Source organism: Rana temporaria, chromosome 12 (genome assembly GCF_905171775.1).
Source record: "Rana temporaria chromosome 12, aRanTem1.1, whole genome shotgun sequence".
Taxonomy (NCBI): Eukaryota; Metazoa; Chordata; class Amphibia; order Anura; family Ranidae; genus Rana; species Rana temporaria.
In genome coordinates, this window is record NC_053500.1 from 23,753,542 (window position 1) to 23,764,155 (window position 10,614).

The 10,614-nt window shown below is 43.7% G+C and overlaps 1 long non-coding RNA gene across 1 annotated transcript; it reads right to left on the bottom strand.

Annotated features, from left to right (window-relative positions):
• Positions 1–6,650: 6,650 nt before the first annotated feature.
• LOC120919531 lies at positions 6,651–8,596 on the bottom strand. The gene is made up of 2 exons (XR_005744581.1): positions 7,532–8,596; positions 6,651–7,488 (listed from the first exon to the last, which is right to left on the bottom strand). It is a non-coding gene; the product is annotated as an uncharacterized LOC120919531 (long non-coding RNA).
• Between the last annotated feature and the right edge of the window lie 2,018 nt (positions 8,597–10,614).

Here is a 10,614-nt window from a genome sequence, read left to right on the forward strand (position 1 = left end):
ACCCCTCTTCTCTTACATCTTATACACAGATTCACCAACCCCTCTTCTCTTACCTATAGATTCACCAACCCCTCTTCTCTTACATCGATTCACTGACCCCTCTTCTCCTACATCCATTCACCGACCCCTCTTCTCCTACATAGATTCACAGACCCCTCTTCTCCTACATAGATTCACCGACCCCTCTTCTCTTACATCGATTCACTGACCCCTCTTCTCTTACCTATAGATTCACTGACCCCTCTTCTCCTACATCCATTCACCGACCCCTCTTCTCCTACATAGATTCACAGACCCCTCTTCTCTTACATCCATTCACCGACCCCTCTTCTCTTACATAGATTCACCTGACCCCTCTTCTCTTACATAGATTCACCTGACCCCTCTTCTCTTACATAGATTCACCTGACCCCTCTTCTCTTACATAGATTCACCCGACCTTTTTTTCTTCAGATCCCCCTCTATCTATACATAGATTCACGACCCCTCTTCTCCTACATAGATTCACGACCCCTCTTCTCTTACACAGATTCACGACCCCTCTTCTCCTACATCCATTCACCGACCCCTCTTCTCCTACATAGATTCACAGACCCCTCTTCTCTTACATCCATTCACCGACCCCTCTTCTCTTACATAGATTCACCTGACCCCTCTTCTCTTACATAGATTCACCTGACCCCTCTTCTCTTACATAGATTCACCTGACCCCTCTTCTCTTACATAGATTCACCCGACCTTTTTTTCTTCAGATCCCCCTCTATCTATACATAGATTCACGACCCCTCTTCTCCTACATAGATTCACGACCCCTCTTCTCTTACACAGATTCACGACCCCTCTTCTCCTACATCGATTCACCGACCCCTCTTCTCTTACATAGATTCACCTGACCCCTCTTCTCTTACATAGATTCACCTGACCCCTCTTCTCTTACATAGATTCACCCGACCTTTTTTTCTTCAGATTCACTGATCCCTCTTCTCTTACATAGATTCACCGGTCCCCTCTTCTCTTACATCGATTCACCAATCCCCTCTTCTCCTATATAGATTCACCAAGCCGTTTCTTTTACATAGAGTCACCGATCCCCTCTTCTCTTACATCCTATACAGAGATTCACGACTCTCCTACATAGATTCACCTGACCCCTCTTCTCTTACATAGATTCACCTGACCCCTCTTCTCTTACATAGATTCACCTGACCCCTCTTCTCTTACATAGATTCACCCGACCTTTTTTTCTTCAGATTCACTGATCCCTCTTCTCTTACATAGATTCACCGGTCCCCTCTTCTCTTACATCGATTCACCGACCCCTCTTCTCTTACATCGATTCACCAATCCCCTCTTCTCCTATATAGATTCACCAAGCCGTTTCTTTTACATAGAGTCACCGATCCCCTCTTCTCTTACATCCTATACAGAGATTCACGACTCTCCTACATAGATTCACCTGACCCCTCTTCTCTTACATAGATTCACCTGACCCCTCTTCTCTTACATAGATTCACCTGACCCCTCTTCTCTTACATAGATTCACCCGACCTTTTTTTCTTCAGATTCACTGATCCCTCTTCTCTTACATAGATTCACCGGTCCCCTCTTCTCTTACATCGATTCACCGACCCCTCTTCTCTTACATCGATTCACCAATCCCCTCTTCTCCTATATAGATTCACCAAGCCGTTTCTTTTACATAGAGTCACCGATCCCCTCTTCTCTTACATCCTATACAGAGATTCACGACTCTCCTACATAGATTCACCTGACCCCTCTTCTCTTACATAGATTCACCTGACCCCTCTTCTCTTACATAGATTCACCCGACCCTTTTTTTCCTTCACAAATTCACTGGTCCCTCTTCTCTTACATATATTCACCGGTCCCCTCTTCTCTGACATAGATTCACCGGTCTCCTTTTCTCTTACACAGATTCACCGGTCTCCTTTTCTCTTACACAGATTCACCGGTCTCCTCTTCTTACACAGATTTACCGGTCTCCTCTTCTCTTACACAGATTCACCGGTCCCCTCTTCTCTTACACAGATTCACCGATCCCCTCTTCTCTTACACAGATTCACCGATCCCCTCTTCTCCTATATAGATTCACTGACCCTTCTTCTCTTACATACATAGATTCACTGACCCCTCTCCTCTTACATAGATTGATACACAGTGGGCGGATCGTCCCTATGCTTCAGCATATATATTTTACGCCACATACAAAGTCATACTGAGTTAATGTTTGATTTTGTGTTTTATTGTTAACTGATTGCTTTGCAGGAACGCCATTCAGCTGCAGCACTGATCTGTTTATTCTGTCAGCAGCAGGGTGTGCTTTCAGAATATATACATCAGTACTTTTGGAGATTTCTCATTTGCAGTTTAAAAAAAAGAATGTATATGCACAAACATGAGGGGCCTGGGGGGGTCAGATCACCTCTATGTCTCAGCAAGAAATGTGATTAATGAGTCACAAAGTAAAAGCTGCTTAGATTCCAGTATATATACACGCCATAGTTTTCACACTAATCAAAATACTTATTGGGATTTTTTTCTTCACCACAGACATGTAGCAGTATACATTTTGGCCCAAATGTAAGACAAAATTTTAGTTTATTGGATATTTTTCATAACAAAAAAGTCAAAATTATTGTTTTTCTTTCAAACAACTTTGAGCCAGATTTACAGATGAAATACGCCGGCGTATCTACTGATACTCCGGCGTATTTTCAAATTTGCCACGTCGTATCTTTAGTTTGAATCCTCAAACCAAGATACGTCTTCTGGCTTCGATCCCACAGGCGTACGGCTTCGTACGCCCTCGGATTGTAGGTGTAATATTTCGGCGCCCGCTGGGTGGAATTCGCGTTGTTTTCCGCGTCGGGGATGCTAATTAGCTGTCCACGAAGGTACGCGCATTCGTCGCATTTTTTTTTGCGTAAGTCGTCCGTGAATAGGAAAGGACGTAGCGCACGTCGCCGTTCAAAAAATTACGCCGTGCGACGTCATTTTGCGCAAAGCACGGCGGGAAATTTCAAAACAGAGCATGCGCAGTACGTTCGGCGCGGGGACGCCTCTAATTTAAATCATACACGCCCCATTTGAATTAGGCGGGCTTGCGCCGGACGGATTTACGCTACGCCGCCGCAAGTTTACAGGCAAGTGCTTTGTGAATCAAGCACTTGCCCATAAAACTTGCGGCGGTGTAACGTAAATGCAATACGTTACGCCGCCGGAATTCCATGTGAATCTGGCCCTTTGTCTTTTAAATTGCAAAAAACTCAAAGGTGATCAGATACCACCAACAGAAATTTGTGTAAAAAATGATATAAATGTTGCTTGGCTACAGGGTTGTATGACCGCGCAATTACCAGTTAAAGTAGCACAGTGCCGTACAGCAAAAATATGGCCTGGTCAGGAAGGGGGTAAAAACCTTCCAGAGGTTAAGCGATTAACCCCATACCAATGTGATAAAAAATAATGTTCTTTAGCAAGAAACATACATTCCGCATTAATAATTATGCTACTAAAATTAGTGTGTGCTGACTACGAAGAATTTTGAAGTACTTACCTCTCCAGGCGAGTCGCTATATAGTTACCCCGAAAACGATTCCAAAGGTGGAAGTTGCTATTAAGGAGAATGGTTTAGTTGTTGTGACCTCCTTGAGAGGTCACTGTAAGAAACACATCATCAGAGCCAGTTCACACTGGGGTGACTCGTCAGGCGACTCATTCTATTCACCAGAACCGTTCTAATAGGAGCGTCGTAAGTCGCTCCGAACTTAGAAAAAGGTTCTTGTACGCCTTCGGGGGCGACTTGCATTGACTTCTATACAGTCGCCTTTGAAAACGTCTTCAGGACGCCTTGCCGAGTCGCCCCCGAAGTCGTGCCGCCGCAGTGTGAACCGGCTCTTAGTCTTAGAGGAAAGTGTTACTTCAGGATATACAATTGCGTTGTACCTTTTTTCGCTCTGTTGCAGAGATATGATGTATGCAGAACCATTTTTGTGGATTTTGAACTCTCGGAAAAATTTTCAATATAATGTTTATTATTAAAAAAAAAAAATTATTAGTGTGTGCTGTAAATTGCCTCCGGCATTGCGCTCGTTTCTTCTTGCTGGAGGCTGCCATTTTGCTGAAGACCAGAGCAGTAAATCATAAAGCTGAACTAAACCCATCGATTTATCGTTTAAAAAAAAAAAAAAAACAGTTACATGCCTGGAATCCCAGGATTGCTAACTGTCACATTTGGTGGTTTCCTTAACCAAACCATGGAAGTTGCAGATCAAACAGAAGCAGCTTCTTTGGCTGTGAAAGATAGGAGGGCTTAAAATTCGGTTTAAATTTGTCAGCAGATCAGCCTCTACAGATTTGTCAGTGCCTAAAAAAGGAGAGCAACTGAGCATGTGCAGAGCAGGGTGAGACAGTGCAATACTGGATTTTAAACAGTATAGGCCAGGGGGGTCTCAAACTAGTGGCCCTCCAGGCATTGCAAGGCTAACAGGTACAAGCATGACTCCCACAGACAGAGGCATGATGGGACTTGTAGTTTCGCAACAGCTGGAGGGCCGCCAGTTTGAGACCCCGGTATAGGCTCTTATTTTTAATGTTTTACATAGCTATACCTGCAAAAGCAGCCAGCCTAACGTCATCGACCAGGACTTCATTTTTTTAAATTGAAGTTCCACAGTTGGTGGCTTCTGAGTACCAAGTAACTACTTTCCCTCTTTGGCTGTCATTAAAAGCATTATACCCACTGGATGGCAAACACTAGCTCTTTTAAAACACTATGGGGGTTATTTATTAAAGGCAAATCCACTTTGCACTACAAGTGCACTTGGAAGTGCAGTCGCTGTAGATCAGATGGGGACATGCAAGGAAAATAAAAAAAAACAGCATTTTAGCTTGCACATGATTGGATGATAAAATCAGCAGAGCTTCCCCTCCGATCTAGTGACTGCACTTCCAAGTGCATTTTGCACTTGTAGTGCAAAGTAAATTTGCCTTTCGTAAATAACCCCAGTGACTTTATAAATACAATGATTGGAAATATGTATAGAGGAGTGACATTTGCACCATAACTGATATGATACGGTCTAACTTTACCAGTCTGTTGTTCAATAAAATCTATTCTTTTTGAGGCTCAAGGCAGCTTACCTGTGACAGTTGTTAGTGTTCTACGGCGTAAAATGTTTACGCACATTTATCATTGAATTCTATGAAATACTTGTGATTTAGGCTTAGCGGTCCTTTACATCGACTTTTGCAGCGTCAAGACCAACATTAGAAACCTAAAACTCAAACAGGAATGAGGATCAGACCTGGTCATTAACAGAATCCCAGTGTGATCAAACACCATTTTTAGGCCTCATTCACACCATGGTGCAGACACCAGATTTTCTGCACGTGTTCTACAAGGGCACAAAAAAAAAAAGGGCATGACATCAACATTGGTGTGAATAGGGCACATAACTGACGTGCATGAAAACTGATGTAGGTTTTTTTGCACATATGGTGAGAGCGAGCCCTTAAAGTGACCCTGTTTCTAACTCACCAAAATAAAACTAAAGACACCCTGTAAAAGTGGAAGAAAAATACTTTTCTGTTGGGCAGTGACACCAATCTTTGCTCCCCTGCAGAGGGATGACTGCAGCTGGTAACTGACACTTCCAGGTGTGTTGGATTCCACAGCACTACTCTGTGGTTCCTCCTACTCGCCCCAACATTACCCCACAGGACACAGTGGTGAAATAGGGGTTTATTTACTAAAGGCAAATCCACTTTGCACTACAAGTGCACTTGGAAGTGCAGTCGCTGTAGATCTGAGGGGGACATGCAAGGAAAATCAAACAAAATTTTTGCTTGTACATGATTGGATGATAAAATAAGCAGAGCTTCCACTCATTTCAGGTCAAGCCCTCAGATTTACAGCGACTGCACTTCCAAGTGCACTTTGCACTTGTAGTTTGCACTTGGAGTGCAAAGTGGATTTGCTATTAGTAAATAACCCCATAAACGTCACAGAGCGTGAGCACGAGCGAAGCCAAGCCTTGCCGAGTGTACTGCACTCGGTATATGTCGGTGGAGGCGTTCGAACTGAGTGCGGGAACTCGACTTGAGGCGCGCGCTGGAGAAGCCGGGAGGACACCACCAAGGCCGCAGACGGACGATGGACGCTGGGCAAGACACCAAAACTGTAAGTAATACAATCTTATAACATTTTTTTTACAGGAATTTCGGGGCAACTTTAGGGGTGCACGCTATACCCCAATAAATATGGTAAATGTCAAAAAGTCTCAATGGAGGTTATTTACGAAAGGCAAATCCACTTTGCACTACAAGTGCAAAGTGCACCTAAAATTGCACTGAAAGTGCAGTCGCTGTAAATCTGAAGGGTAGATCTGCTGATTTTATCATCCAATCATGTGCAAGCTAAAATGCTGTTTTTTATTTTCCTTGCATGTCCCCCTCGGATCTACAGCGACTGCACTCGTAGTGCAAAGTGGATTTGCCTTTTCGTAAATAACCCCCCAATGTCTTTTAGGTGGTGTCCTTTGGCCTCCATACATGTCAGTATTACTTCAAATGGTTTTAAACAGTCAGGTGTAAAAAAAACGGCAATCTCAGGCACAGAAGACACTCAGTAAATAGACAATCACTCCAACAGTTTAATGACAAAACATGAGTGGTAAGAGAACGATAACAGAGACATGTTCCCAAAAACCAACCAACAAAGTGAATATGAGACATGCTCTCCACAGGGCAGTGCAGCCTGGGAAATATTACCCAGCATGCACTGAGAATTTCCCCATAATGTACATATCTTACAGAAGAGCAACACAGAACACAGGCTTACCGCTCTTCCTGTTAAAATATTTGTTTTTCCTCATACTTACAATCTTATAAATTACAAATATACACAAATCTCCTCAACACCTTGGTGAAAGTAACATATCGATCTGAAAAATGTCTGATATTAGGAGTACAGCAGTGATTCAGCTGTAAGGGATAGAGGCTCATCAGAAAGTACCAACTCTTCCCCTGTACCCGTGATTTACAAACATCCATTCAATAACTTTCATGAGAGCCCTGAAGGCTGTATGCAGCCTGAGCATAGATCTGAAACCAGCTCTGCCGACATGTACAGATCATTTGCCATCATAGAGGTTCACTATGTTCTGTAAGCACCTGCTCTAAAACCACATTGTCTGAACCTGGTCTCATATAAGACGTTAGACCTCATATAAGACGTTAGACCTCATATAGCCCCCTGCTCTCCAATGAAAGAGTTGAAGAATGTAAATAATAAAATGCCACTTTCATAACGGAAATTGATTTGTTAATTGCAGAATCTCTAGAAAGAGATGATCATTTTTAGCTATGGTGTCCTCGCCTGTAAGTCTTCTACAAGGAGTGTCATCTTTGCCACCAATCAGCATCTACATGTCCTTCCAGGACACGTTTTAAAAGAGGAGGAAGAATCTTACTGGTAGCAAAACGGCAATCAGAATACATTCCCTTCAACAAAGTTACATTACATCTATTTAGAGAGTGTAAAAATAAAAGGAAACATTTTACACCTGTTACAAGATCAGATTGTTGACACAGCAAACATCTTTGCACAACCTAGCTTCAGGAAAAATATTAGAAATCTTTTAAATTATTATTTACAAAACAAGATTCAGCAGGAATTCATTTTCTTAAAGAACGGCATTTTCTGGCGAAGAAAAAAAAAAGGTTGCTGGAAAACTTCAACACTGAAGGGGATTTGACATGGTTCACTTTTTTGTATATATTTTGGAGCCCTCACAATAGTAATCCTCTAGTAAAAAAATTACCGGACTCCTGAATGCACTATTTCCCTCGGCAGACCAAACCCCACCCTGGTAGGATATCAAAGTATTGTGATCAGTCAGCTGACTAAAGATGTAATACCAATTTTCACCAGTAGGGAAAACCTTGCATCAAAGCCCCATTAAATTATTATTATACAGGATTTATAGAGCGCCAACAGTTCGCGCAGCGCTTTACATCAGGGAAGACAGTACAGTTACAATACAGGAGGGATCAGAGGGCCCTGCTCGTTAGAGCTTACCATCTAGAAGATTGTAAATGAGGAATATTCACCCTGCATGCAGCCGCTGACATCAATGGCACGGTTGCTCTGAACGTCTGGCGTATCGTCCCGGAACTTCAGAGCTTCTTGCCAGAACAGAGGGCTCCCGCGAGCATGCGCAGGAGTGACGTCATCACAGCTCCGACCACTCACATCGCCGAAGCCCGCAAACCCAAAGTAGTGCCGGGAGAAACAAGTCATCCCCCTGAGCGGTGACCGGGCGATGCTGCTGGGACTTCATTCTGAAGCCTCGTACACATGATCGGATTTTCTGACGGGGATTGTGTGTTGACAGCTTGTTGGCCAAAAATCCAACCGTTTGTATGCGCCATTGGACAATTGTTGACGGATTTTCCACGGACAAATGTTGGATGGCAAGCTTAAAGTTTTCTGCGGACACAAGTCCGTCAGACAAAAGTCCAAAGACGCATGCTCTGAATCAATGCTCACCAAACACGATATTAGCAGAAGAAGGTGTCCAAAGGGTGGCGATCAAAAGCTGAAAAAACACGTAGTACGTCACTACGTTCGTGTTTGTTGGCCGACAACTGTGTGCTGTTTGCAAGCAAGACAAAATCCAGACACACGCCTTTCGGACAAAAGTCTGACGCTTTGTCTGCGGAAAATCGGATCGTGTGTATGAGGCTTAAGGCAAGTATTTCATAATGAGCTAGTATGGGGCATACTATGCCTTTGTCTTACAGGTTTTTTTTAAACACAGGGTTTACAACCGCTTTAAAAGCAGAGCCTAGCAAAACCGTTCTACTTAGGGCCCTTTCACACTAGTGGACCGTATGTCCGCATTTTCATTCGTCCGTTTGCGGATGAAAACGGGACATACATTGGTCCCTATGTGATTACGGGTGTCAGCGGATAAACATCCCCTGACACCCGTCATTTGTCCGCCTCCGCAAAGATCCGCATATGCAGACGGAAGAAATCCTATTTTTCTTCCGTCTGCCGGATCGGATGAACACGGACATACGGTCCGTGTTCATCCGATCCCCCATAGGAGAGAGCGAAGGAAACACAGGGCGGTCCCTGCACAGTGTGCGGGGACTGCCCTGTCAGCTGCCAGCTCAGCGGGGATTTTACAGAGGATCCCCGCTGAGCAAAGCGGACACACGGAGCGGATCATTACTGATCCGCTCCGTGTGAAAGGGCCCTAATTTTTAACCCGTTTGTTAGTTAGCTGACCAATCAAAGAGCACCTGTCACCGTGAGATAGATTTACTTAAACTGGTGCACTCAGAATCTGATGCAGCTGTGCATGGTGGCCAATTAGCTTCTAACCTCAGCTTGTTTAATTAAGCTGTGGTAATAAAACCTGGAAGTTGATTGGTTTCCAGATTTTGCACTCTCCGGTTTTAGTAAATAACCCCCTATATTACATTGACAGCAACTATTTCAGGAGCCAAACCAGTACTTTGCAAAAAGGCAGTGCTTTTCTGCATAGCATTTCCAGTTTGACAGCAGAGACAGGACATCAAGAATGTGGGCTGAGGCAGACAACACGGTCCAATGTATCCTATAATCAGATTTCACCAGCTGGTGGCATTTCATGTGAAATATGCAATTACAGCTCTTGGTCATAAATGGTAATAAAATAGGGAATTTATGGCTTTCTTAGAAATTGCTTTTAGAAAAAAATCTGAACGGAGGGTGTGCGACAGCTGCTGAGCGCTCCTTCTGAAAATGCTAGTTGCCCAGCTGTCATGCTGAATCAATGGCTTCAATACTTCCAGAGTCACTGACCCTTAAGTACGCACATCACGAGTGCTGACGTCGCTGGGTGCAGGCTTGTTGTTGGTCAGAGATTTCTAAGTCTGGAAGCCAAGAAGAGCCAGGCAATTACCATCTTCAGAAGGAGATCAACAAAGGCAACCTTTGTGTTTTTCTCGGAATAGGTTTCCTTTAAACCCGAAATCGAAACCCATTGTTCCAAGTGCAAGGAATAGAAGAGATGATTTATAACATGGGTGCTCAACCTGTGGCTCTCCAGCTGTTGCGGAACTACAATTCCCATGAGGCATTGCAAGCCGCTGACAGGTACAAGCATGTCTCCCAAAGGCTGAGGCATTATGGGAATTGTAGTTTTGCAACAGCTGGAGAGCCACAGGTTGAGCACCCATGAATAAGAAACCCGCAGACAGGATGAGAAATCATCACTTCAAAATGAAATTCAAAGTATATCTAACCCAAACTAACATCTTACCAATCCTTAGATGTGGTGGATGCATTAGTTTCCTTTCCCTTTATTTCATTCTGGGGATCCTACCAATAACACTTAAGCCCTGTACACACGATCGGATATTTTCGTCGGATATCCGATGAAGCTGACTTTCTTCAGTTTTGCCTACACACCAAACGCGGTGACGTAAAACACTACGACGTGCTGAGAAAAATTAAGTTCAATGCTTCCGAGCATGCGTCGACTTGATTCTGAGCATGCGTGGATTTTTGACCGATGGACTTCCACACAGACGATCGCT